This window comes from Gossypium arboreum, chromosome 8, assembly GCF_025698485.1.
Source record: "Gossypium arboreum isolate Shixiya-1 chromosome 8, ASM2569848v2, whole genome shotgun sequence".
Classification (NCBI taxonomy): domain Eukaryota; kingdom Viridiplantae; phylum Streptophyta; class Magnoliopsida; order Malvales; family Malvaceae; genus Gossypium; species Gossypium arboreum.
In genome coordinates, this window is record NC_069077.1 from 22,810,198 (window position 1) to 22,824,972 (window position 14,775).

At 36.2% G+C, this 14,775-nt stretch overlaps 1 non-coding gene across 1 annotated transcript; it reads right to left on the reverse strand.

Moving 5' to 3' along the window:
* Nucleotides 1-7,391: 7,391 nt before the first annotated feature.
* On the reverse strand, nt 7,392-7,498 carry LOC128279825 (small nucleolar RNA R71). Its single transcript, XR_008270019.1, has one exon. It is a non-coding gene; the product is annotated as a small nucleolar RNA R71 (small nucleolar RNA).
* Nucleotides 7,499-14,775: the final 7,277 nt, after the last annotated feature.

Below are 14,775 nucleotides of genomic sequence, written 5' to 3' on the forward strand. Positions count from 1 at the left end.
GTAAAACCCCTTACCCGTATCCGATGCCAGGAGAGGGTTCGAGGCGTTACCAGACTTAAACAATCACAACATATAAAACCGGGCCACAAAAGTTTTTCCCAAAAATAAAACATCTCAAACACATGCATATCATCCCTTATACTGAAGCCTATAACATTGGAAACACAAAAATTTATATACTTTTTCATGCCCATTTTTACTTAAATTCATGCAAATCTGGTTAAATTCTTGTCAAAAAATAATTAAATATTATAAAATAATTAAAATGTGTTAAAAATATACACATGGTGAATTTAGTTAATTTTATACTTAATTTTGATTACTTTTGACTATTTTTGACAGATTAGCGTAAAGGGCGAAAATTGGCTCAACTGACACTGCTGAAAGCACAAAATCGAGAAGCAATTTGAAGTTTCGAGGCACATTAATTTCCAGCCTAAGACGGTCCTGAAATGTGTATTAATTAATAATTTAATTAATTTTAATTTATTACCCATTTAATTTGGGTTAAATAAATTATTTTTAATTAATTATGGAGAAAGGGTCCAGTTGAACCGCACTAGTCGAACCATATTGAGTGAACCGAACCAGCCACTAATTGGGCAGCCCAGAATCATCCATATGCTGACCCAAATCAGTATTTTAGCTGATTAAATGTGCTTGCAAAAAGGGCCTTGAAGAACTTTCGAAATGCATTCAAACCCCTCCTTTAATTGTGGCATTATGAAATTGCCCCAAGCCTAAAATAGCAAAGTTGAAACTCTCAATTTTGCCATGTGTGTGGCCGGCCAAGGGAGGTCTCTTAGGCTGATTCTTTTTGGTATTTTTAGCTGCCATACTCAGCTATAAAAGCCACCCCTTTCTGATCATCCAAGCCATCCCTCATTCTTCCCTCATTCCACAACATTATCTCATTCCCTCTCTCACTTTTCTTTCATTTTTCCATCCCATTTCCCTTATTGTTCAAGTGCTGATTTCTTCTCTTGGGAAAGAGGCTCTCATCAGCCATTTTGGAGCAGCAATTAAATGGTCATAAGCCACCTTGATAGTCAAGGGCAACGAAGAATGAAGAACGGAGCAACTAGTCAAGCCACAGAGAAACACCGGATTTGCTTCTTGTTCTCTATCTCTTTAATTTTTGTTGTTGCTTTGACGAACATGTTTAAGAATATTTACGCTATTGAAATGGTTATTTTAATCAATTTAGCTTAAATTAAGTTTTTCTTGGGTTGATTATATTCTGCCTGCCTGAATTGTTAAAATCATGTTTATGCTATTATAGGCCTCGGTAAGATGCTTGATTAAGTAAAATCATGCCTAAGTTACTCTTGTGTTATGACTGTAAGGTAGCTAATGAATTAATTATTTAAACGGATTGCAATTGTAATTAATTGAAACAGTACTTAAACAGTGCATGTTTATTCTTCTAAGGTAGCTGAAGGTTAAATTAGCAATGTATCTAGTGATATTATTGTCTTGCATAGCTTGCAAGATTATTGTGATTAAACTGTTTCAAGGTAGGGATGCCTTGTTACCTCACATAGTCTTTTATATGCTGATTAGATTTAATTAATTGTTTGAATTGACATAGGGATATGCAAGAGATTAGTTCAGTTCAATGAGTATGTATGTGCAATAACATGTTTCCTTACTAGAATCTATTTAGTCGGTTGAATTGACATAGGGATATGTCAAGAGATGAATGGATTTTTGTATGTAAGTTTGTTCATAAGTTAGTAAATTACCGGGTTGCTGTAAATTTTTTCGTAACAGTGTAAACATGAGTTTAATAATTCTAAGTTAAATAAATATAATTAATCCAACACAAGTATGTTACATTGATTAAATCTTATTTGAAATTGTGCATTAGAACTCCTTTGTTTTATTTTTAATTATTTACTTAGTTTTTTAAATAGTTTTTCACCATCTTTTAAAACCAAATTATTTTTACCTCACCAAAGTGTTTTACAATTAATTTCATAAATAATTCTTTTTACAATCCCTGTAGGTACGATAACTCAACATTTACTTGTCACTTTATTACTTGTTGTGATTGTGTACACTTGCACATATTTCCGTCGTTCCAAGTTTTTGGCACCATTGCCAGGGATTGTTTTAAAAAAAATCATTCTTTTTGAATTTGTTAGTTTTACATTTTGGTTTTTTTTTTAATTTTTAACTTAATTAATTTTTCTTTCATAATTTAAGGTGTTTATGAGTATTGACCAGATTATTGACTTACTTCCTATAAACCCTGAGATAGAACGAACCTTTCGACAACGAAGAAGACAAGCGAATTATCTAATTATTAATTATCGTTATCTTTGCATAGGATTAGAACTTAGAATTTTTATTAATTAAATTGTTTTAAGAATTCTACTCTAATTCCTATTTTTCCCTTTATAAATACCACCCATCTTCTCATTCATCTAACACTCAAAACTGAAAGCACTAAAAGACCAAAGTGCCGAAGCCCCTAGCCACAGCAGCAGCTAGCAGTCGACCAGCATACCCAGCCTCATTGCATGCCGCACGTCCACACTCCAGCAGTTGCTCCTAGGCGCACACTTGCCCATCGAGTGCTGCCTTGCGTGCCTAGCCCTGTTCATTACCTCATGCTGCTTCTGTCCAGCTGCCCAGACCTTCGTCTCGTACCTAAGGCTAGCTCCCGCACGTACCCACGACAGGTCTGCTCAAAGAGGAGCCGCGTGCCACTCGTATTGCTCCAGCCTAGCCTGCACACGTTGCTACCTGCTCCCATTCCCTGCTACGCGCTGCTGCCTAAACACCCGAACGGCACCACCTTTTCATCCATCTTAAGCCACAAACCCTCCAACCCTCCTTATAAATTCCCATCTTTTCCTTCATTTTTATTATTATTTTCTAGAGTTCTTATATTTTTACAAAAAAAAAAAGGTTAAACAAGCCTCGCAAGAGAACTCGTGCTTCTACTCAAATTGATGAAACACAAAACAAATTCCACTATGAAGAAGCCAGAGTGAGATATGAAAGTATCTTCAAAAATCAACAGATGCATCCAGAAAAAGGCTTTACATTAAAGGAAAGCAACTATAGAGACTTTATGGCAAGTATTCGTCAAGTTGCTTAAACATTCAATTAGAAGCTGTTTTGTGAGAAGAGACATAGTGTGGATGAGGAGCTAGTCTGTGAGTTCTATGCAAATTTAACTTCAAGCGAGATGACAGAAGTCCCAGTTTGCAGAATCAAGATTTCATATTTGAACCATGGAGTTCATTATCAAAGAAGGAGCGAAGCGATTCATGCAAGGGCGATAGTGATAGAGCAAAAGATGAGTCAAATTCGTAAAGGTCTGCAAATAAATAAAGGGGGGATCTTGACTTTACTTTATTTTTGTTCTTAGACTATTTTTAGGATTAAGTTTAATTAGGAATCTTTTATTTTTTGTATAATAAAAAAAGAGAGGAAAATCGCTAACAAAATGTGAGCAAGTCACAAAGTATAAAGTGTGGCAATAGATATATACATGTCTAAGATTGGATTTAGAAAAAGCTTGGTACTTAAGCAGTCAAATTGACTCACCTCCTCTTTTCTAAAATCCTACCTGGTTTATAGTATCTGTTCACTTTAAACAATAAGGACATTGTTCATTTTAAGTTAGGGGGACTGAAAAATTGAATTATTTCCACTCAGAATAAAATTTTTCTTTTAATTATGATTAAGATATATTTTGTTAAAAATTTGAATTTTGTTAAGTATACTCAATTTGAGTATAAATAAAGTTCTATTATTTCAATAAATTATTATGTTAGCTTAATAATGACATGAATGTATTTTTAATAAAGCATGAAACTTCGTACCATAAAATTTTTTAGTTCTTTAGGAAAGTTAGGTATGCATGAAATTTAAGTTTTTAGAATTGACTTAGTAGTTTCTTGACACGAAATCTTAGGAAGCATGGAACGTTGGAAATAATTTAGGCAATTATTGTTTGAACTGTTTGAACCTTTCAAGCCCACCATGGTAAAGTTTTATCCTTTGAAACCCAACTTTGAGACTATATGGCCTAATTTTATTTTGGCCCCTGTAATAATTAGCCATTACTTTTTCGCTTAATGATCTTAAAATTGTCCCAAACACTAGACTCAGTAATATTCAAAATGTGCTTCGAAAATAAGTTTGGGGGAGTTGAAAAGAAGTATCAATTGCTCAAGAATGGCAGTACACAAAGTAAGTGCTCGTGTTAGCTATAAAAAAAAAGAGCACATGTATTTGAAAGAGACGTACAAAGGAGCATATGAAAGTCAAGTTGGTGTATCGAAGGTAAAAACTCTGAAGGTTCGATTGACGCGAGTCTAGGGTTTTTAAACCAAAATTTATCCATCTTCCACCTACCCCTAGCCTAGCCACATTACAACCTTGGTAAAGACCTATTGATTCAAAGTCCTAATGCTACCTACATTAGTGGAGAGAAATTGCTACGATCAACATATGAAGACATATGTTAAGCTTAGTGATTGCAGCTTAGTCTTGAATAAAGGAATAAAAATCAAATTGGTAAGGGTTAACATGTCTTTGTTACAAAAGTGTTTAGTCTAAATTTTTCTATTATAATAAGTTGTTGAATTTAATTTGAACGATATGTATATTTAAGTAGCATAACTATCAGATTTCTTGTCTTTGAACATAAGTATTCTAAATTCATAATTTTAGGAAAAATGTTTTTCTAAAGGAATTTTTCAAAAGTCTTTTCGAGAAATTCTTTTCAAAATTTGTGCATTACTCGAGACGAGCAATAAATTAAGTTTGGGGGTGTGGAAACACAAAAATTTATATGCTTTTTCATACCCATTTTTACTTAAATTCATGCAAATCCAGTTAGATTCTTGTCGAAAAATAATTAAATATTATAAAATAATTAAAATGTGTTACAAATATAAACATGGTGAATTTAGTTAATTTTATACTTAATTTTGATTAATTTTGACTATTTTCGACAGATTCGTGCAAAGGGCGAAAATTGACGCGGCTGACACTGTTGAAAGAACAAAATCGAGATGCAATTTGAAGTTTCGAGGCACATTAATTTCCAGCCTAAGACGGTCCAGAAATGTGTATTAATTCATAATTTAATTAATTTTAATTTATTCCCCATTTAATTTGGGTTAAATAAACTATTTTTAATTAATTATGGAGAAAGGGTCCAGTTGAACCGCACTAGTCAAACCATATTGAGTGAACTGAACCAGCCACTAATTGGGCAGCCCAGAACCGTCCATATGTGACCCAAATCAGCATTTTAGTTGATTAAATATGCTTGCAAAAGGGCCTTGAAGAACTTTCAAAATGCATTCAAACCCCTCCTTTAATTGTGGCTTTATGAAATTACGTCAAGCCTAAAATAGCAAAGTTGAAACTCTCAACTTTGCCATGTGTATGGCCAGCCAAGGGAGGTCTATTAGGCTGATTCTTTTTGCTATTTTTATCTCCCATACTCAGCTATAAAATCCACCCCTTGCTGATCATTCAAGCCATCCCTCATTCCACAACATTCTCTCATTCCCTCTCTCACTTTTTCTCTCATTTTTCCATCCCATTTCCCTTATTGTTCAAGTGCCGATTTCTTCTCTTGGGAAAGCGGCTCTCATCAGCCATTTTGGAGTAGAAATTAAATGTTCATAAGCCACCTTGATATCTGAGGGCAACAAAGAATGAAGAACGGAGCAACTAGTTAAGCCACGGAGAAACATCAGATGTGCTTCTTGTTCCCTATCTCTTTAATTTTTGTTGTTGTTTTGACAAAAATGTTTATGAATATTTATGCTATTGAAATAGTTATTCTAATCAATTTAGCTTAAATTAAGTTTGTGTTGGGTTGATTATATTTTGCCTACTTGAATTGTTAAAATCATGTTTATGCTGTTATAGGCCTTGGTAAGATGCTTGATTAAGTAAAATCATGCCTAAGTTATTCTTGCGTTATGACTGTGATGTAGCTAATGAATTAATTATTTAAACGGATTGCAATTGTAATTAATTGACACAGTACTTAATCAGTGCATGTTTATTCTTCTAAGGTAGTTGAAGGTTAAATTAGCAATGTATCTGGTGATATTATTGCCCTTGCATAACTTGCAAGATTATTGTGATTAAACTGTTTCAAGGTAGGGATGCCTTGTTACCTCACATTGTCTTTTATATGCTGATTAGATTTAATTAATCGTTTGAATTGACATAGGGATATGCAAGAGATTAGTTCAGTTTAATGAGTATGTATGTGCAATAACATGTTTGCTTACTAGAATCTGTTTAGTCGGTTGAATTGACATAGGGATATGTTAAGAGATGAATGGATTTTTGTATGTAAGTTTGCTCATAAGTTAGTAAATTATCGGGTTGCTGTGAATTTTTTCGTAAAAGTGTAAACATGAGTTTAATAATTCTAAGTTAAATAAATATAATTAATCCAACACAAGTATGTTACATTGATTAAATCTTATTTGAAATCGTGGATTAGAACTCCTTTGTTTTATTTTTAATTATTTACTTAGTTTTTTAAATAATTTTTCACCATCTTTTAAAACCAAATTATTTTTACCTCACCAAAATGTTTTACAATTAATTTCATAAATAATTCTTTTTACACTCCCTGTAGGTACGATAACTCGACATTTACTTGTCACTTTATTACTTGTTGCGATTGTGTACACTTGCACATATTTCCGTCGTTCCAAGTTTTTGGCACCATTCCTAGGGATTGTTTTAAAAAAAATCATTCTTTTTGAATTTGTTAGTTTTACATTTTGGTTTATTTTTCTATTTAATTTTTAACTTAATTAATTTTTCTTTCATAATTTAAGGTGTTTATGAGTATTGACCAGATTATTAACTTACTTCCTATAGACCCTGAGATAGAACGAACCTTTCGACAGCGAAGAAGACAAGCGAACCAGAGAAGGACTGAAGGAATGAATTTCGAGAATATGAATCAAGGAAATGGAGCAATCCTTGCTCAAAATCCTATCCTTATTGCTGACAAAAGGGATAGAGCCTTAAGACAATATGTTGTGCCAGTATTTAACGATCTTAATCCGGGCATTAGGAGACCCGAAATTGAGGCACAACAATTCGAGCTGAAGCCAGTCATGTTCCAGATGCTTCAGACAGTGGGCCAATTCAGTGGAATGCCTACTAAAGATCTTCATCTTCACCTAAGACTATTTATGGAGGTAAGCGACTCTTTCAAATTAGCTGGAGTTCCCGAAGATGCATTACGATTGAAACTGTTCCCATACTCACTAAGGGACAGAGCTCGAGCCTGGTTGAATTCATTGCCACCAAACTCAATTTCTACATGGCAAGAGTTAGTCGAAAGATTCCTCATGAAGTATTTCCCGCCAAGCAAGAATGCTAAGTTGAGGAACTAGATCACTGCCATTCAACAAATGAATGATAAGTCCTTGTATGAGGCATGAGAATGATACAAAGAACCATTACGAAAATGCCCTCACCACGGAATCCCACATTGCATCCAACTTGAAATATTTTATAATGGTCTTAATGCTCACACGAGGATGGTAGTGGACACTTCTGCTAACAGAGCTCTCCTTTCTAAGTCTCATAATGAGGCTGACAAAATCATTGAGAGTATTGCCAGTACTAATTATCAATGGCTATCCAATCGAGCTGCGTCAGGAAGACGAGTCGCTGGAATACATGAAGTGGACGCTCTCACTTCACTTGCATTTCAGGTATCTTCAATCTCTTCAATGCTTAAGAATCTTACCGCTAATGGGTTTAACAGTTTTGCAACCTAACCACCTCACCAATTTGAGAGTATAGCTTGTGTTTATTGTGGGGAAGAACATTTGTTCAAAGAATGTCCATCAAACCCCGTATCCGTATATTACATGGGTAACTAGAACCAAAATCGAGGAAGACAAGGACTACAATACCACTTCTATAACCCATCATGGTGAAACCACCCGAATTTTTCCTGGAGTAACCAAGGGGCTGGAACCAGTAATAGCTACGCTCAACTCAGCCGCTTAGTTTTTCCCAACAAGCTCAGAAACCAGCTCAGGCTGAATCATCCAACAGCTTAGAGCAGTTATTAAAGGCATACATGGAGAAAAACGACGTCACTCTAAGGAATTTAGAGAATCAAGTGGGCCAGCTTGCTACTAAACTCAAGAATCGACCACAAGGTGCTTTACCTAGTGATACGGAGAATCCAAGAAAATCGAGGAAGGAATATTGTAAAGCGTTAACATTGAGGAGCAGAAAGATAGTAGAGCTCAACACTATCGAATTTGAAAAGGAGCTAGCTGATGCTCAAGACTCAGAGGAAGTTCAACAGAGTGTTGAAATTCCAGTTTCACAATAACCAGAATTTGCAAAACCCGACAAGGTATTTCTAGAACCAGCTAATTCTGATCAACTAACAACTTCGTTAGATGTAGAATTGCCGCAAAAAATGAATCAACCAGTTCCAGTAAAGGAACCACCACCCTACCCTCAAAGACTTTAGAAGCAGAAACAGGAAATTCAATTCAAGAAATTCCTAGACGTACTCAAGCATCAACATCCCGTTGGTTGAAGCACTTAAACAAATTCCGAACTACGTAAATTTCATGAAGGTTATCTTGTCCAAAAATTGAAGGCTTGGAGAATTTGATACGGTAGCTCTGAAGAAGGAATGCAGCTCATATCTTCAAGACAAACTACCCCCAAAGCTGAAGGATCCTGGATGTTTTACCATACCTTGCAACATTGGAGCAACATATTATGGTAAGGCACTATGTGACTTGGGTGCAAGTATAAACTTGATGCCTATGTCAATATTTAGAAAGTTGGGGATAGGTGAAGTTAGACCTACTACGGTTACACTTCAACTAGCAGATCGATCCTTAGTACATCCAGAAGGAAAAATTGAGGATGTATTGGTACGTATAGATAAATTTACCTTCCCTGCTGATTTTGTTATCCTAAACTTTGAAGTAGACAAAGAAGTGCCAATTATCTTAGGAAGACCGTTCTTAGCAACCGGAAGGACCCTTATTGATGTACAGAAGGGCGAGTTTACGATGCGTGTTCAGGATAATCAGGTAATATTTAATGTTTTTAAGTGGTACGTGATATTCGTGACAGGTGTTAAAGATTTATGAAAGAATCATTCTTGAGACTAACTTATTATCATGATTAAGGCAAGTGTACCTATCGAACAGTAGTATAGTTCAGCAAGACCAATTGTCTAACCCAAAGGAACTATGAGTACTAGTATTTACTTCCTTTTTATTATCTAGCCTAAAAATTCAGGTTTGGTTATATAAACTAATTATTAACTAAGAATGCACAGAAAGAAAATTTGGGAAAATACTTTTGGGAAAATTCAATTGATTAAGACAATACCTAAGGAAAAATCAACCTAGACTTCACTTGTTATTTGACTCTGAATCAGACAATTTATTCATTTGACTTGATCTGTAGAAATCCCTAAGTTATATTATTATCTCTCTCAAGACTAATAATGTCTAACCCTAGGTTGAATAATTGAAATCTCTTTCTAATTAACACCCTAGAATTGCATTAACTCGATCTATAGATTCCTTTATTAGGTTTCACCGTAATCCGGCAAAATCTTATCACCCTATCTCTAGGTGTGCAATCAACTCCACTTAATTATGACAAATTTACTCTTAAACAGGGTCTATTCCTCCTCTGAATAAGAGCTTAACTTGAGTCAATATCCTGAAATATCAAAACAAGAATTAAGAACACATAATTAAGAACAAGTCAAATATTCATCATACAATTCAGATAATAATAACAACATCCGTCTTAGGTTTCGTTCCCCTTAGGTATTTAGGGGGTTTATTTCATACTTATGAAAGAAAACATCCCAAAAGCATAAATATAACAAAACATAAGAAAACCCAAAACTCCTGAAGGAACATGAAGGGAGATCTTTAGTCTTGATGATGAATCCAGCTTCTGAGATGGATCAATCGGCTTTCCTTGAGTAATTCCTTGCTTCCTACTCTGCACCCCCTTATAAGTGCCTCCTCAGGTGTTTAAATAGGCTTTAGAATGCTTAAGTGCCCCCAAAATTGGCCTTTTCTAAAAAGGGTTATACTTGGGCTCGGCAGGCACATGCCCGTGTGACACGCCCGTGTGCGATTACTCCAGCTCGTGGTCAAGGCTGTTGAATAGGCACGGGCATGTAGTATACCCATGTAAGTTGTGCTTCAATCCTGCCAAAGGGACACGGCCGTGTGACACGGCCGTGTGAGAAAGTCCAGGCAGTGTTGATTTCCCACATGGGTCTATTTTCTCCGTTTTCAGCCCATTTCTCGCTCGTTTTACTCTCTTATGCTCTCCTAAGTATAAAACATGAAATTAAAGGATTAGGAGCATCGAATTCACCAAATATAAGGAGAAATCATTCATAAATAGGCTAAGCATGGGATAAAAATATGTATAAATTACGGTTTATCAAAAACCCCCACACTTAAGCATTTGCTTGTCCTCAAGCAAAAGTCCTCAACTCATAATCAAAATAAATTCTTCTCAATTTATAATCCCTATCAATAATATCTCAAAATAATCCATAAGTACTCATACATTGAAAATTCAACTAAAAGTACATCAAAGTTTCAAGCATTCCAAGTTGAGCATTTTATCACGAAAACATAGGTGTCTCCCCTCATCTAAGTGATTACCTTTGATCAAAATATCATAGAGTTTAACATCCTTACTAAAGATTCACTCAAATCACTCAAGGTGTTTAAGGACATCAATAAAAGCACTCATTAATCAATATGAAAAGTTATTACCATAGGCTTGCTTGAAAATCAAATCCCCACCACTATATATTGCGCTGATACATCAGTCAAAAAGGTGTTTTAAAGGGCTGTAATGTGGCTTTGGTTAGGGGTGTGGTCACAAGCTAAAAGAAGATGTTAGAATCGAGATTGAATTGAAAAATTACCTAGCTAGAAAAATAACTAATCATCAGTTGAATACAAATGAGCTTCTTCTCAGAATATGGAATTAACACTCAGGCTCAAAAATGACGAATTACTACTAATATGTATGAAGTATTGATTTTTTTATCATAGAAGTCAAATATTTAGAAGAACAAAACATAACTAAGAATTTTTTTCAAATCAAATCTCGACAAAAATAGGGATCAAATTAGGGGATTTCAACAATAATGGGTTATGGGTTAATATTGAGGGTAAATCAATTAACGGCTTTGTTAGGCTCAAAAGGGGTTCACTAAGGGTTAATTATGGAGGTAGGATTTTGTGGAGTGAGTGGGTTAAACCTAAGTGCCTTTATCATCTTGACATATCAAATCAAATAGTGTGGTCTTGACATGCATAATCAAGCAAGTTCTAGAATAACAAATCAAAACTGACGCACTCATAATGAAAGTGAGCATGAAAGGAATAAAATATGCTCTAAAGGCTAAAGATCTCACAAAAATTATGGCTTTTTGATGTTCAAACTTGTGAATTTCAACTCAAGATAATACCTAAACTTAGAGAAACAACCTAAAAGTTTTTAATTCTTTAAAAATCAACTTATCATGCTTGATTCCCTAATGTCTTAAAGTTTAAACAATCAATGCATAAATACCTATATTTTAATTCAAGACATATCAATAAAAACCATACATTAATCAAAATTCATTCTAATAGTGATATGAGTGATTCACGTGAGAATAAGACAAAATTTAGGGATTTCTAATGATGATATAAAAGACCCCCCACACCTAAGATGTACAATGCCCTCAATGTACAAAGAACGATATATTGACAAAGATATATTTATAATCATAAGACAGAGAGAGAAGTGAAACTTCCTCAATGATGAATGAACCCCTTGAATTGGAGTCATAGAGAATAAATGGCCAAAGCCATGATGAGGGTGGAGGAGGATACTCTGGTGGTGGTAGAGGTTGGGTTCCACAAATGCTGCGCCAAAAGAATATTATATCTCATGTTAACTATGGTCGTGGTCGAGTAGGGCATGGCAGTCGTGGAGAACCTTTCCCAGCGGAGTTCCAAGTTCCTAAGTAATAGTGAGCTTTGGAGCTCTTTATAACTGTGATAGAATCAAGAACTTTTTTAGGAAATATATAAGGAAGAATAATTACTAGTAATGAAATAGCCGAAATTGAAAATTGTAAAATAATAATTATAAAGCCTAATAAAAATAAGATTAAAGAAAAATAAAAAGTAGTCTTAAAATAGAATAAAAGTAACAACATAAAATAATAAATAAAAGTTTTTAAACATCTTCATCGCTAGATGGTTCGCGAGGTGGGGGTGGCGATGAGATGTGGAAGTGCTGACAAATCTGTTGTAGAGTATCATTAATGTTATCGAAGCACTGAAAACACTGCTACTCGAATCGAGTAAGGTGCTAAGAGATGTCAGCGTATGAAGCCGCCACAAGAATTGGACGAAAGGAGGGTGGTGGCTGAGACGGTGGGTCCTCGTGACGTGGAAAGACATCATCAGTAATGTCCTCTGGATCCTCCTCTTCGGTGGACTGGACGAGGCGGTACTGAGGAGGATAGGTGCCACGTTGTTTCTCAATCATCCTCATACTTAGCGTGCTCGAGATGCCCTATGGGGACATCTAGCCGATAAGAGTGAGGGATGATGATTGGTCTGCTGTGTTGAGGAGCCCGAAGTGCCAAGCCAGTTGAGTCACATAGGGCTCGATGGAGATGACCCTTCTCCTATGCCACTCATTCTAGGTACAAATAGTGAGGGCAATAAAGTAGGCGTGGTCGATGACATGCCTATTCGCCATACTCTATAAGAAATTGGCGTCGTGGGTGGTGACGATGCCGGTGCTCTCTCGTTTCCCTATCAGAGTGTGAGCCAAGATGGCGTGTAGATACCTCAAGGATAGAGGGAGAGCCGATGCCTTCGAGTGGCTAGGGTTGTAGGTGGCCGAGGCAGGGACGAGGTCCCTCCAGCATTTTAAGGGGGAGTAGTGGATGTGGCGGTGGAGGGTGTTGATTTCACTATCGTCCATGAATTCCTCCGTGTATAGCTCTAGTGCAATCCTGAACTCAGGTACGCTCAATTGGCATACTAGACCACCAAGGTGGAACTGGACCATTCCAGGATCGTCATAGTTTATCATGACGGTCTGAAGATGAAACGTCGAGCAGAGTTCCAATGTAAACTAGAGATACATCGGCTCGACGATCTCAAAGAAAAGCCCCCACGGGTCAGTCATTAGAGGGCTCGGACCGTGTCAGCCAATTGAATCTGTTCAAGTACGGCCCAGTCAATGCTACGGCCCACACCTATGGGTCGGGTGCCTAATCTCCGTGGTAGTACCCAAGGATGACGCTGCTCCTTTCCTCTTCTTCGAGGTGGGAACAGCGGTCTTCTTACAACGTGAGGATGATATTGTACCTGCATTGAAAAATTGAAGTTCAACCAATATGCTCCAAGAATAGTGTAGAAAATCAAGGCTAAATATGAATATTTTATGAGATTTACTTACGAGATGATACAAACTAAAACCGCTAAATATATCAAGTTAGAGAATTATGGAAATAATAAATGAATGCATATGGGTAAGCATAAATTTCATGGAAACAAAGAAAAATGAAAGAGTATAGCATAATGTAGTAACTAAAATGAAAATTTTTTTTATTAAACAAGTAGCAGAGGAATCATGAAATAAGCAACATATTGAAAGAAAATAGAGAGAAAAGAGTAAACAAACGCAGAAAGAAGAAGCTTGGGGCGTCGGAATCGGTGTTGTAGGCTACGCACGAGCGTAGGAGGCAGGGCGTGTCAAGTTGCAGTGGCTAGGGTTAGGGTTTTTTGGGAGGGAGATGATGAATAGTGAGGGGTTTATATTGATTTTGGGGCACACGGCAGTGGGACACGCCTATGTGGCCTAATTTTTGCCCGTGTGTTTTGCGAATTTTGAATTTGGACGCGTCTGACATTTGGCTCATGCCCGTGTTCTTTGGGCGTGTGGGTGCACACGGCCATGTTTCACAGTCGTGTCTTACTTTGTTCGCTTCTCCCACGCTCGTGTACATAGGTCCATGCCCATGTTCGTTTTGACAGTTTTGACCACGGGTGGATGGCACGGGCTTGTCGCACGTCCGTGTTACATTCTCAATTTCAACCATGGTTTCGAGGCACGGGCGTCTCTCACGCCTGTGTTTTTTTGGCAGTTTTGCCCACAGCCATGTTGCACGGCTGTGGCAAATTATCACATCCCGTTTTAGGTGATCTCGTTATTTCGTGATAGGTTTTAAATATTTATAATTACTCGTTCTTGAACTAACTATTATCGCGACATAGGCAAGTGTACCTATCGAATAGTAGCATAGTTTTAGCAAGACCAGATTGTCAAACCCAAAGGAACTAAAAGTACTAGTAATGACTGTCTTTTTGTTATCTAGCCTAAGAATAATGGGGTTATTAACTAATTACCTAAACTAAGAACTCACAGAGAGAAGAATTAGGGAATTGCTTTTGGGAAAAATCGATTGACTTAAGACAATACCTAAGGAAAAATCCACCTAGACTTTACTTGTTATTCTAGCTCCGAATCGGACGATTTATTCATTCAACTTGTTCTGTAGAGATCCTTAAGTTATGTTATTATCCCTATTCAAGACTAATAACATCTATTCCCTAGATTGAATAACCGAGACTTTTCTCTAATTAACACTCTAGGGTTGCATTAACTCGATCTATGGATCCCCTTATTAAGTTTCACCCTAATCTGAAAAAATATTGT